The sequence below is a fragment of the Hyaena hyaena genome, unplaced genomic scaffold, assembly GCF_003009895.1.
Source record: "Hyaena hyaena isolate Hyena2069 unplaced genomic scaffold, ASM300989v1 scaffold_914, whole genome shotgun sequence".
Lineage (NCBI taxonomy): Eukaryota > Metazoa > Chordata > Mammalia > Carnivora > Hyaenidae > Hyaena > Hyaena hyaena.
Window position 1 is genome coordinate 270937 of NW_024081545.1, and position 15221 is coordinate 286157.

General features: G+C 34.2%; 1 protein-coding gene across 10 annotated transcripts in view; it reads left to right on the forward strand.

The window, feature by feature from the left end:
* SLC9B1 (solute carrier family 9 member B1) overlaps positions 1-15221 on the forward strand; it is a 72232-nt gene that overhangs the window by 44183 nt on the left and 12828 nt on the right. The gene's annotated exons all lie outside the window — the stretch shown is intronic.

Consider the following 15221-nt stretch of genomic DNA (forward strand, 5'->3'; position numbering starts at 1 on the left):
AAATGCTTAATATCACTCATCAGGGAAATACAAATCAAAACTACAGTGAGTTATCACCTCACACCCATCAGAATGGCTAAAATCAATAACACAAGAAACAATAGGTGTTGACAAGGATGCAGAGAAAAAGAACCCTTGTGCATTGTTGGTGGGAATGAAAACTGGTGCAGTTACTGTGGAAAACAGTATGGGGCTTCCTCATGAAGTTAAAAATAGAACTACTCTACAATCCAGCAATCTCACTACTGGATATTTACCCAAAGACTATATGAACACTAATTCAAAGAGATACTTGCACCCCAATGTTTATAGCAGCATTATCAACAATAGCCAAATTATGGAAAGAGCCCACGTGTTTATCGACTGATGAATGGATAAAGAAGATGTGGTATATATCTGTATGTACATATATATACATATATATGTACAATGGACTATCACTCAGCCATAAAAAAAAAAAGAATGAAATCTTCCCATTTGGAATGATGTGGATGGAGCTAGAGAGTATTAATGCTAAATGAAATAAGTCAGTCAGAGAACAACAAATATCATATGATTTCACTCACGTGGAATTTAAGAAACAAAACACATGAACATGTGGGTAAAAAAAAAGGGGGGGGGAGACAAACCGTAAAATAGACTCTTAACTATAGAGAACAAACTGAGGATTGACGAAGGGGGAGTGGGCAAGGGGATGGGTTAAGGAGGGCACTGGTAGTGCTAAGCACAGAGTGCTCTATGTAAGTCATGAACCATTAAATTCTACACTTGAAACTAATATTCACTATATGTTAACCAACTGAAATTTTAATAAAAACTTGAGAAAAACAATAAAGTTGTGGTTCTATAGTTTTTCATCAAATTTAATATTTTTCAGCCATTATTTCTTAAATATTTTGCCCCTCTTTCTTATTCTAGAACTACAATTACACATGTGTTAGACTGCTTGATATTATTATGTAGGTCCCTGATATTCTATTAGCTTTTTTTAGTCATGTTACTCTCTGTACTTCATTTTGGGTCTTTTTCCTCAGAATACTACTTTATTAGCATTTTATTTATAGACCTAAGTATATTGGACTCTATAAAAATGTGAATTTGTTTATTCTTTACCTAGGCAGATGTGTAATTACATAAGGTAACAGTATCTGATTTTATACCCATTTTATATAAACAGAGCACTATTTGTTCAAGAGAAGTTGGCTTTTAATAGGTTACTTCTGTTAGGAAGTATATTTTGAGCATTCTATTTTGTGCCTAATGGGTTTTCAGTGAGATGATTTGCTTTTATATATATATAATTTTGGGTTTCAAATGCTGAAGCATCCAAAAGCATGAAAAATTACCATTATAAGTCATCCTTCCACCACCACCACCCCAAAAAAATGAAGAGCATTACCTTGGACCTTACTCATGTTTTGCTCCGTGTCTATTGTTTCCATATTTGCCCTTTTTCTGTTTTTGTTGTTTTGTTTTCATCATGGTAAGTGTATTCTTTAATCCCTATCACCTATTTCACCCATCCCACCTTCCCACCTCCCCTCTGCTAATCATCAGTTTGTTTTCTTTAGACTCTGTTTCTTGGTTTGTCTTTCTCTCTTCTTTGCTCATTTTTTGTTTGTTTGTTTCTTAAATTCCACATATAAGTGAAGTCATATGGTATTGTCTTTCACTGACTGAGTTATTTTGCTTAGCACTATACTCTCTAGCTCTATCCATGTTGTTGCAAATGGCAAGATTTCATTCTTTTTTTATGGCTGAACAATATTCCATTGTGTGATATATATATATATACATATATATATATATCACATCTTTATCCATTCATCTACTGATGGACATTTGGACTACTTGTACTTCATTTTGTATATATTCTATTGCTATGTCTTCAAGTTCATTGATCTTTTCTTCTACAGTGTTTAAACTTCATCAATGCTAATCAATGAATTTTTTTATAATTCAGATACTGCATTTCTTTGGTCATAAGCCAACTTACATTTCTTTCCAGTTTTATTGAGAAAATGATTCACATATAACATTTTGTAAGTTTAAGGTGTACAACGTGTTGACTTGATACACTAATATATTGCAAAACAACTACTAACATAGCATTAGTCAACACTTCCATCTTGTCACATACTTACCGTTTTTTGTGTGTGTGATGAGAACTTTTAAGATCATCTCCCGTAGCAACTTTCAAGTATATAATACAGTGTTATTAATTATAATCACCATGCTGTACATCAGATCCCCAAAACTTATAATTGCAAGTATATATTCTGTTAACCAATATTTCTCCATTTCTCTCATGCACCAGACCGTAGTAACTACCATTTTACTCTATTTCTATGAATTCAGCTTTTTTAGATTCCACCGTAAGTGAGATCATGCAGGATTTGTCTTTCTCTCTCTGACTTATTTCACTTAGTATAATGTCCTTAAGGTCCATCCATGTTGTAAATGGCAGGATTTCTTTCTTTCTCATGACTGAATAATAGTCCACTGCATATATATTGCACACATATATACATATCATATCTTTATCCATGCATCCATTGACAGAAACCTAGGTTGTTTCCATCTGATACTGCATTTTTATTTCCAAAAGTTCCATTTGGTTCTTTATTCTGTCTGCCACTTTCCCCCCATTATGTTCATGTTTTCCTTTAAATTCTTAAGGAACATATTTATACATTCCATATGTAACATATTTATAACTACTATGTTAATATATTAATCTACTATTTCCCTCATTGCTGTCATTTGTGGATCTATATGTATTAACTGATTTTTTTCCCCTGTTGTAGGTTACATTCCTTCCTCTTCATGTGTCTAGTGAACAGATTCTAGATTTTGTAGGTTTTACATTGCTGAAATCTGGGTTTTGTAATTTTTCTTTGGAGTGTTAGATTTTGTCCCAGAAGGCAGCTTAAATTATTTATTCATTAGTTGATCCTTTCAAGTCTTGTTTTAAGATCTTTTAGGGGTTATCTAGAGTAGCCTTACTGTAGGGCTTCTAAGGTGTGCCCCTTCTGAATCTCTACTGAATGCCCTATGTGTTTGATGAGGTATCTCCACTCCAGTTGGTGGGAACCCAAAGGTTTTCCCAGTCTTCTGTGAGCTCTAGAAATTATCCATCTTACTGATCATTAGTAATCTTTCTTTATAAGCTGTACATGTCTAAATTTATGGGGTTTTACTCCATGTTTGCACTCACTAGTATTCAACCAAAGACACAGGGAGCCTTCATGCCAATTTCTGGACATTTCTTTTTGTCTTTCCCTCCCTCAAGTACTCTGCTCTGAAAATTTTAGCTGCCTTGGCTTCCCTAGACTCTTTTCTCCTCAACTCAGCAAATTTGTTGGGCTTTGTTTGGTTTCTCTCCACCACAGCCTTGGAATTGCTCCCAAGCAGAAAACCTGGGCAATCGTGAAGTTTAATTCCTTTGTTTCCCTTTTCTCATTTGTAACAGGCCTGTACTGACTGTTGTCCAATGTCTGAAAATAGTTGTTTGTTATTTTTCGTCTGAGTTTCCAGGTGCTTTCAGTAGGATGGTAATTACAGAACCTATATTCTTTTACAGCAGTAAACAGATGTCTTACTTCTGATTTTTAAAGGTTGATTTTATATATGACTATCCTGATGAATGTTCATATCAGTACTTTTAGTTCTTATATGAACATCCTGTCTTTAAATAAACTTCTGTTACTTCCTTTACCAGTGTTTATACTGTTATCTCTATTTTATTGTGCTCAATTGAATATCCCATCAATGTGAATATTAGTAATGGAAAAAAAGAGATGTTTCTATTTTTAATATAATTTTAATGAGAATTCCAATGCTTTGTCATTAATATGATGTTTACTATAGGGTGATAGTAAATGCTTTTTATTAGGTTAAGGAAAGTTTCCTGAACCTTGTCAAAAGGTTGCCTCTTAATAAAAAAAGTAGTATCATTTTTTCCCTTCAATCTGATGTTATGAATTATACTGGCAGAGTTTCCTAATGCAGAGCCATCCATACATTTACCTACTTGGTCATTTTTATTTTCTTAATCAACTAATATATTCAGTTTGCTCCTATTTAGGATCATAAATGAAAGTGAACTGTGGTTTATTTTCTTATGCTATCTTTGCCTTATTTTTATTTTTTCTACTCCTAACCCCTTCCTATCTTTGCTCTATTTATGATCATGTTATTATTTTGCTAAGACTGCCTCAAACCCCTTCATGTCAATATCTAGCAATTTAATGCAAGTTAAATAGTCAATATAAATTTTCTTTCATCTTATTTTTTTCCTTTTTAAAATAAAGATAAGTATAGAAGTTACTAAGCTATTTGAATATCCTTAATTTGTATTTCTTTTGCAGCAACGTCTGGATTCATTTTTCCTCCCATTTGAGTACTTTAACCAAAAGTATTGTTAACGTGGATCTTTGTGTGACAAATCTTTTGAAACTTTGGATGCTTGTGAATATTTTCACAGTATTATAAAAACTTCATATTTGAATGGCTATTAGGCTGATTTTAAAATGTCCAAAATGGGGGCACCTGGCTGGCTTAGTTGGTAGAGCATGCAACTCTTGATCTTGGTATCATGAGTTCAGGCACCATATTCAGCATAGAGATTACTTTAAAAAAAAAAGTCTTAAAAATAAATAAATAAATGAATAAATAAGTAAATATTCAAAATTATTTTCCTTGAACTTTTAAAAACTGTTCTGTTTTTTCCTTGTATCTAACCTTGCTATTGAAAAGTCTGGTGTCAATCTAATTCTTATTCTTTTGTAAATATACTTTCTCTCTGGAAGTTTTAAGAATATTCTGTTTTTTATTTTCTTAAATATTACCATAAATTATTTAGATATGGGCTATTCTGTTTCCTGTGAACCTTTTATTTAGATTTAAGGTCATTTGCCTTTAATTAAGGGAAATTTATTTTCCTTATTATTTTGAGTATGCCATCTTCTTTAACTTCATATATTGATCATTTAGATAATGGTACATCTACTACTATTCTTTTTTTTTAAGATTTTATTTTTAAGTAATCTCTACACTCAACATATCCTTCTCACTAATTGTAATCCTTATCTATCTTGAATTCTAGTTTGTCAGATATTAATATTTCTCTTCCTGCTTTGTTGTGGGCACCCTATTTGGATGAATTTCTCCATTCTTAAATTTTAAACTTTTTATTGAAGTCTAACTCACATACAGAAAAGTGTAAAGTACATGAATGTACAGTTGCTTGAATAATTAAAAAGTGAATATTCATGTAACCATCACGCAGGTAAAGAAGTATAGCACTGCGAATATGCCAGAAGTGTCCTTATGCTCTCTGCTAATCACTTCTCTCCATCCTCTCCGCAGATAACCACTATACTAACTTCTGACACTATAATTTAGTTTGCATGTACTTTATATAAATAACACCATATAGTATATATTCTTTTGTGTCTGCTCTTTAATTCAACATTATATTTGAGATTCGTCCATGTTATTGCATGTGAACATAGTTCACTTTCTTTTTTGTATAGTATATCATTGTATGAATATACTAGTATATTTGTGCATTCTATTTTCAGTGGGAATTTGCACTATTCCTAGTTGGGGTTGTTATTAGTAATGCTCTTACATTCTTGCAAATAACTCTTGGTACACAGTTTTCTAAAGGTACTTAACTATGAGTTGAATCATTGGGTCATGGAGTAACTATATGTTTAAAACTTTGGATTATGACAAAATATTTTTTCAGAATTCCTAATTTACATTTCTACCAGTAGTAAACAAGAGTTGCTGTTATTCCAAACGCTGCCAACACTTGGAATCATCAATCTTTTTAATTTGAACCATTCATATGGGTGTGTTGTGATAGCTCATTGGGATTTTATTTCTATTATCCTGGTTTCTTTTCTTTTCTTTTTTCTTTTTTTCTTTTTTTTTAATTTCTAGGAGAGAGAGAGACAGCGTGAGCAGGGGAGGGTCAGAAAGAGAGGGAGTCACAGGCTCTGAAACAGGCTCCAGGCTCTGAGCTGGCGGTCAGCACAGAGCCCGACGCGGGGCTCGAACCCACGAACCGCGAGATCATGACCTAAGCGAAAGTCGGACGCTTAACCGACTAAGCCACCCAGGCGCCCCTATTATCCTGATTTCTAATAAGGCTGAAGAGTTCCTGTTAAGTTATTTCCGATATTTCTAATGGGTGTTTGATTGTTATTTTTTCTGATTTATTGGTAGGAGTTCTTAACATATTCTGATACTAGTCCTGTGTTAAGTATGTTACAAATACTTTTTTTCATTCACAAACTACCCTTTTCTCTCTTTTAATGGTAGAAATTCTTGATTTTAATGTAGCCCAATCTGTCATTCTTTTTATTCATTCTTAGTATTTTTTGTTTAAGAAGTCATTCCATATACAAAGTCATAAAGATATTCTCTATATTGTTTTCTAGTAATTTTACTATTTTACCTTTTACATTTAAATCCATAATCTACCTTAATCTGATTTTATGTTTAGTAGGAGATAAGGTCAAGTTTCTTCTTTCTCCCCACTTCTCTGCAGTAGATTTAGGAATATACAAATGACCCTGCACAATTGATTTAAAAAAACACTTCTTCCAGTCCCACTGCTTTATAGTGCAACCTTTGTCATAAATAATGTATCCAGATAAATATGGGTCTGTTTCTGGACTCTCTATTCTTAGCCAATGGTCTATTTGTCTATCTTCTGTGTTAATTACAACAGTTTTAGAATAAGTCTTTATATCTTGCAGAACAAAACTCTCACTTTCATGATGTCCAAAAGTGTCTTCACTATTCATAGTGAATTCATTGTATTTCCATACAAATTTATAACCAGTTTGGCAATTTTTACCAAAAAATTTTGATTGAAATTATATTCTATCAAGAGATGACCGACACATTTATAATATTGAATTATTCAATCCACGCTCATGGTCTTCCCCTCCATTTATTTAGGTATTCTCTATTTTTTCTTAATCAGGTGTTTTTATTTCCTACATAGAGGTCCTATGTAGATTTATTAGATTAGATTTATTCCTAGGCATTTGATAGTTTTTGATGAAATTATAAATAGTACTATTACATTTTTAATATTATTTGTTATTGGTATTTAGAAATATTATTTATTTTACATATTGCTTTTGTCTCCAGCAACCTTGCTGTGCTCATCAGTTCAAATTTATCTATAGGTTGCCTTGTTTTTTCTACATGTACAGCTATGTCATCTGTGGGTAATGACAGTTGTACTTCTTTCTTTCCAATAAGTATACCGTTTATTTTTCTTTCTTTATGGTACTTATTAGGCTGTTCGATATAATGGTGATTATAAGAGGTGATAGTAGGTATCTTTGTCTTGATTCTATATTTGTCATAAGTTTTTTGTAACTACCCTTAATTACATTAATGAAGCTTCCCTCCATTCTTAGTTTCCTAAAATTTTTATTGTAAATGGGTGTTAAATTTTATCAAATAAATTGTTTTGCTTCATTGAAATAATATGAATTGTTTCTTCCTTCTATACTGGTGAATTATGTTGATTAATTTTCTAATGTAAACCAAATTTTCATCTATGAAATGGAATTCAACTTATTCATCATACTTATAATTTTCAACTTTTATATACCATTTGTGTTAGGTGTATTTCTTACTAACAAATCAGAACTAAATTTTTAAAATTCAGTCAAAAAGTGTATGTCTTAACAGGTCCATCCAACTAATTCCTTGTAGGTCAATTTTGCCTTAACCTTGCTTGTATTTCACTTTTATAATATTACACATTCCTGTGAGTTTTATTCCTTTTATACTTTTCCTACTTTTTGTTGGATTACTAGTACTTTCTTTGTTACACTTTTGTATATTCCTTTAATATTTAGAAATTACAAACTCATTCTCCTAGTGATTACCTATAATTTTGGAAAAGTATAATTAAAACTATGGCATGTTTTCATTTTCCTCCACTTCCTCATATATTTCCCCACCAGTTGATAGAATCTAGAATTTTCATCTAAGGTTATTTTTAAGTTTTCTTTACAATAAATACTTCTATAGATTTAGCAATGAATTTCGATGCTCATCATTATTTCTCGAGATGATAATTATAGTAGTAGCAAACATTTATATAGTGCTTGTCATGTGTCAGGCACTTTGTGTAGTACTTGATAATTAATAATTTATTTAATCTTCACAAAGTCTTGTGAAATAGGTATTATTCTTATTCCCCCTCTTTTTTTTCATACAAACTGAGATGACTAAATAGATAGATCTGGAACTTTGGCTATTCCTAGAGAATTTATTTTTTTAAGCGATTTCTCTAAGTTTATTTGTATTTATTTTGAGAGACCACAAGCAGGGGAAGGGCAAAGAGAAAGAAGGGAGAGAGAGAATCTCAAGCAGGCTCCATACTACCAGGCTAGGCTATATCCCATGAACCATAAGATCATGACATGAGCCCAAATTAAGAGTCGGACATTCAACCGACTGAGCCACCTTAGGTGTACCCCCCTTTTTTACTGAGTCCTTTTCTTTTTTGAGCCTTTATTCTTAATGTCTACACTATGCTGCTGATACTCTTTTATTTTTTTAAAATTCCTTTATTTTGTACACAATATTTTTCCTAATGAGTTGGTCTTCTAGTTCTTTTAAAAATGACCAGTGGATGATAAACTGAATCCTGGCATGTCTGAAAATAACTTCTGTATGACTCAATATTGAAATTTAGATTCAAAATTATTTTCCCTCAGTACTTTAAGGATATCAGTGTTATCTCTGTAATAATTTTGCCCGTGAGGAATTTCTTATCAAGCTAATTATTCCTTTTCTAGATAATCTAATCCAATCTTTCTTTTTTTTTCCTTTGGAAGCCTGGTTTTCTGAATTTTTCCAATTAAAAACTTCTTGCTATACAAAGTACATTCCTTGAACAGCAACATTAGTATCACCTAAAAGCTTGTTAGAAATGCAGAATCCTGGGCCTCATCCCAGGCCTTTTGAAGTAGAATATGCATTTTCATGAGATTCTCATGTTATTTGTTTTCATATTAAAATTTGAAAAGAACAGTCTCAGATCTTTTTCTTTAGTGAATTTTTTCAAGCATGTACAAGAGTAGCAAACACCCAAATATCCTTAATTAAAACTTAACAGCCCCTAAGGAATCCTAAGGTAAATTACAGGCATGATGATATTTCACCCCTATATCCTATAGAATGCATTTCTAATAGTTAACAGCATTTTTCTAAGTAAATTAACAACAATTCCTTAATATAATCATATGAATCTTTTTAAAATGTTCAATATTTGATGTGATGTTTCAATCAGAGGATTTTGTATCTATCAGGTCTTGATTATATCTTTTATCTTTTGTCATTTCTTTTTTATTATATCCTTTTGTAACTCCCTCCTCTATACCTATTAAGTTTTCTTTATACTTTTTATGTGCTTACCTTTTTGCAGTACACATGGGAAAATTTTTCTCTGCACTGTTCTCTAGCTTATTAAGTCACTCTTTAGCTATGTTTATAACATCTCTTTTTTTAATTTGGAGAATTTATTGTTAATTTCTAGGAACTATCATTAAAATTTTATGGATAGATTCAGTATACTTTCATGATTCAGAGGATATTTATAGTTATTCTGACATCATGTTTTGTTTGTTTCCTTGCTACAGGTATAAATTTTTTTCCACTTAATGAACATGGTTCCTCAATTCAAAGTGATAGATATCCCTAATATTTTGTAATACTTTAATGGGGGCTCATTTTTGTATTTTATTTTATTTTTTTTTTTTTTAATTTTTATTTATTTCTAGGAGAGAGAGAGATAGACAGCATGAACAGGGGAGGGTCAGAGAGAGAGAGGGAGACACAGACTCTGAAACAGGCTCCAGGCTCTGAGCTGGCAGTCAACACAGAGACCGACGCGGGGCTCAAACCCACGAACCGCGAGATCATGACCTAAGCGAAAGTCGGACGCTTAACCGACTAAGCCACCCAGGCGCCCCTCATTTTTGTATTTTAAACTTCCTATTAGCTTATTATTGCTTTATCTTTATCTATGGTTTTTGCCTTCTTGCAGGGAATAGCCCAATCATGTTACCAAGCAAGGTGTCTAGAAGCTCAGGCTGAGATTAAGACTCTTATATGGTAATGTATTAAGAGATGTCTCAGTTGAAAATTCTGAGTGAAGGAAGCCACATAGACTATGGGGTAAATCAGTGGTTTCCAAGCTTTGCTATACATTAAAATTACCTTGGGAGATTTTGAAAATCCCAACAATCAGTAAGGTAATGTCAGCAAGATTGGCAGAATAGGAAGCCTCAGGCTGTCCTTCTCCCACAATACTGACTTAAAAACATAATAACCAAATTGTCTTTGTGAGAACTCCAGAAACCACTTGAGAGGTTACAGCATCCTATCCAAGTTCAAGGTCAAGAAGAGACACACTGGAGCAGTTAAGACATTTCATTGTATTTACCCACCATACCTCATCCCCTCCCTGCTTAGCAAAGGCAATCAAGAAAACTCTCAACCCCTGGCTTACCCGTCAGGAAGGAAAGAAAAAAGCTGGAGCATGTGTCTCTGTTTTGGCATTTTGAGTCAAGGGACTGGTTTCTGTCTCATCCAACTCAGATTGCTGGCAGAAAAAAGAGTGGCACACTTTGGATACCTGAGGTACATTGAAAACAAAGGTGAGTCCTATAGTTTCTATAGCTCCAGAGATGTTGCAATGGTGCAGCAGAATTAGGGGTGCTCTGGAGTAGAAAAAGACAAAACTTTTCAGCTGGAGATAACATACCCAACCCTGAGAAGATGCATCCCAGAAATGTTTGAAAGACCTCCAGAATCTCTAGCTGAGCTGATTAGTGAAGAACTTTCTCTAGTGAAAACAGTTCATAAAGACAGGAAGAAGTGGCTGTTTTTTCAAATATCCAAATCATGGCTCCATCAAAGGAATAAAATAGAACTACAGACATCAACCCTAAACAAATGGGAATGTATGAATTACCCACCAAATAATTCAAAACAACCATCATAAAGATGCTTAGTGAGTTAAAAGAGAACACAGAAAATCTAAAATAAATCAGGTAAATAATGCATAAACAAAATGAGAATACCAACAAAGATGTAGAATCTGTACAAAGCAAAAAAATAAATTCTGGAGCTGTAGAATACAATAACTAAGTTGAAAATTTTACTAGAGAGGATCAAAATCATACGTATCAAGCATAAGAAAGAACCTGTGAACTTAAAGACTGGTCACTTGAAATTATCAAGTCAGAGAAGCAAAAAAGCAAAGAGAAGTGAAGAGATCCTAAGAGACTTAAGGGATACGATTAAATCCCTTAATGGACTAATCTCCACATTATGAGACCTCCAGGAGAAGAGAGAGAGAAATGTTGAGAAAAACCTATTTAAAGAAATAACTGCCAAAACTTCCAAATTTGAGGAAGGAAATAGATATATAAATTCAAGAAGCTCAAAGAATTTCCACTAGAATAAGATTAAAGAAACCCACATTGAGACATATACTCAGCTGTCAAAAAATACAGAAAGAGGGAGAAAAAAAGAGTATCTTAAAACAACAAGAGAAAAGCGAGATCACCCATAAAATAGGATTTCTCAGCAGAAACCTTTTATACCAGAAGAGAATGAGATGATATATTCAAAATGCTGAAAGAAAAAACCCGCCAACCAAGAACATTATATCCAACAAACCACATGTAAAACTTTTATGACCTTAAATTTGGCAATCATTTCTTGAATATGAAACTAAAAGCACAGGCAAAAAATATGAAAATAGATGAGGCAGCGTGAAACTTAAAAATTTCAGCACAGCAAAGGAAACAAAGTGGAAAGAGTACACAGAATGGGAAAAAATAATTGCAAACTATATGTGAAAAGATCAATATTCAGAATATATAAACAACTCCTACAACTCAACAATTTAAAAAAATGGACTTAATAATGGGCAATGGACTTGAATAGAAATTTCTCCAAAGAAAATATACAAATAGCCAACAAGCATATGAAAGTATTCAATATCTGTAATCATTAGAGAAATGCAAGTCAAAACCACAATGAGAGATAAAAGTTCACACCTATTAGGATGGTCATTATCAAAAAAAAAAAAAAATATGGGCACCTGACTGGCTCACTCAGAAGATCATGCAACTCTTGATCTTGGTGATATAAATTCAAACCCCATGATGGGTGTAGAGATTACTTAAAATCTTAAAAAAAAAAAAAAAAAAAAAGAGGGAGAGAGAAAATAACACAAAAAGATTGACACAGATGTGGAAAAATGAGAACCATTGTGCTTTGTTGTTGGAAATATAAAACAAGCAGTTGCTATGGAAAACAGGTTGGAAGTTCCTTAAAAAAACAAAAATGGAATTACCATGTAATCCAGTAATCCCACTTTTGGGTATATATACAAAAGAATTGAAAGCAAGATCTTAAAGAGATATTTGCACATCCATGTTTATTGGAACATTATTCACAATAGCCAAGAAGTGGAAGCACCCCACATTGACAGATGAATGGATGAAGAAAATGTGGCATATACCTAAAATGGAATATTATTTACCTGTAAATTATAGATAGAATCCTGTCACATTCTACAACATAGATGAACCTTGAGGACATTATGCTGAGATAAATCAGCCAGGAAAAATGCTGTATGATTCCACTGATAAATCTAGAGTAGTCAAAATCCTGGTAACAGATAGTAGACTGATGGTTTTCAGGGGCTTAGGTGATGGACAATGGAAAGGGAGTTGTTTGATGGATATGGAGTTTTAGTTTTGTAAGACAAAAAAGTTCTGGAGATCCTTATACAACAATGTGAATTATAGTTAACAGTACTGAACTATCCCTTAAAAATAGTTAAGAGGGTAAATTTTATATGTTTCTTGCCACAATTAAAAAAAAATTTTTTAATCCTAATTCTCAGGTCAAAGACTGATCTTAGATCAGCATGTCTTAGAATGGGATCCAGGCAGGTGCACCTGGGTGGCTCAGTCAGTTAATTGTTCGCCTTTTGATGTTGACTCAGGTCAAGATCTCATGCTTCGTGGGATTGAGCCCCACATCAAGCACCTCATCAGGCTTGTGCTGACAGCACGAAATCTCTCTCTCCTCTTTCTCTGCCCCTCACGCAGCTCACCTGTGTACACTCTCTCTTTTCCTCTCTCAAAATAAAGAAAAAAAAGAATGAGAGCTAGGCATCAGTGTTTTTAAAAATACCCAAGTACATGGTAGTCAACCTCTAAGATCATTCCCAGTGATCCCTGCTATCTAGTATTTTACACTTTTGTGTAATACCCTCTTCTTTTTTTAAAAAAAAAATTTATTTTAGAGATAGAGTGTGAGCAGGGGAGGGGCAGAGAGAGGGAGACACAGATCTGAAGCAGGCTCCAGGCTCTGAAAGTGTCAGCACAGATCCTGACATGGGGCTCAAACTCTGAATGGCAAGATCATGACCTGAGCCAAAGTCCCTTACTTAACCAACTGAGCCACCCAAATACCCTGTAATACCCTCTTCTTGAATATGGGCTGGACTTACCTGACTTGCTTCTAATGGACAAAATATAATGGAAGTGGTAGGATGTCAATTCTAAAATTAGGTCATGAGAAGAATATGGCTTCTATTTTGCGTGTTCTCTCTTCCATTCTTTTTGATTGCTTCTCTTGGGGGAAGCCAGCTGCCATATTGTGAGTAGCCTGTTGAGAAGCCCCCATAACAAAAGATTGAAAGCCTGCCAATAGCCATGTGAGTGAAATTGGAAGTAGATCTTCTCCTACACACTTCATGAGGACCTTGTTGCAGAGGCATCCAACTAAGCCACACCCAGATTCCTGACCCACAGAAGGTGTGTGTGATAATAAGTGTTTGTTATTTTAAGCTACGAAATTTGGGGATAATTTGTTAAGCAGCTACAGATAAATCATATACCAGGTGATTCAAATGTGCAGTAAAGTTCAGAAACAACTGAACTAGACAAATAAGTGTTTTCAGAGAATTCTAGGCTCTCTCAATCAGAAAGACTGTACAGTCAGAGGCAAAGGCGCTAAACTGTCAGACCCTCACATCAGTCAGTAATTGACAGGAGCTGTCTGGAAGAAGGAGTTGGAGGAGAACCTCCTTAGCATCCCCAAGTAAGCTCTTCTAAGCAGGGTAATGCTGCTAGAAACCTGCAGGTGTTGGGGGTTAGCAGCCAACAGTAGCAGCTGGGGGCTGTGTGCACGGGCCTGGTAAATGGGTTCTACTGGGGCACCAATAACATCTCTACACAAGGTATATACTTTGGTCTTTATAAAGTGAACATGGAAGAGATGAGGTAAAGTACTGAATGGGATATACCAACAAAGACGTTCTGAGCAGGAGCTTCCCCTTTCCTCATACATGTTATCATACCCCCAGGAATTTTCTCATTTGCCTTTGTAATTTAGGTGCCCACATTCATTGTTCCTTCTTTGGGGCAGACATCTCTGTTCTTTATCAACTTGTTCAAGAGTTAGAAGTAGGATGGAGAATACATTTGTCTGGCCGTTCTCACAGTGGTATTCCAAATAATCACCCATTGGATTTCTTCAGAGATCCCTGCTGCTCCTAACATCTGCCATTTCTGGGCTTGAAGCATTTTTAGAAGTATACCATATGGAGGCACCTGGGAGGATCAGTCGGTTAAGCATCCAACTTCAGCTCAGGCCATGATCCAACAGTTTGTGAGTTTGAGCCCTGTGTCGGGTTCTGTGCTGACAACTCAGAGCCTGGAGCCAGCTTCAGATTCTGTGTCTCCCTCTCTCTGCCCCTCCCCTGCTTGTGCTCTGTCTCTCTCTGTCTCTCAAAAATAAATAAATATTAAAAGAAAATTTAGAAGTATACCGAATCTTTTGCAGCAATGTTTAGTCACACACACTTGGCTTATGATTTCCTTCTTCAGTATTAAACTCTCTTTTATCTTCGTGGCCTATACTTGTTTCCTTGTCACTGATGATTCTCCTCCTTTTTATTCCCTCTCTAGTTAGGTTATGAGTTTTCCTATTATTTTTATGTCTTCATCTCAAAAGATTTAGGGATGAAGGTAGAGGCAATTTGTGTCCAAACCAACATCTTGAATGAAATCTCTATAAACTTTTAGCCAACACTAAAAAATTTTACCACTATTGGGGCGCCTGGGTGGCTCAGTCAGTTAAGTGTC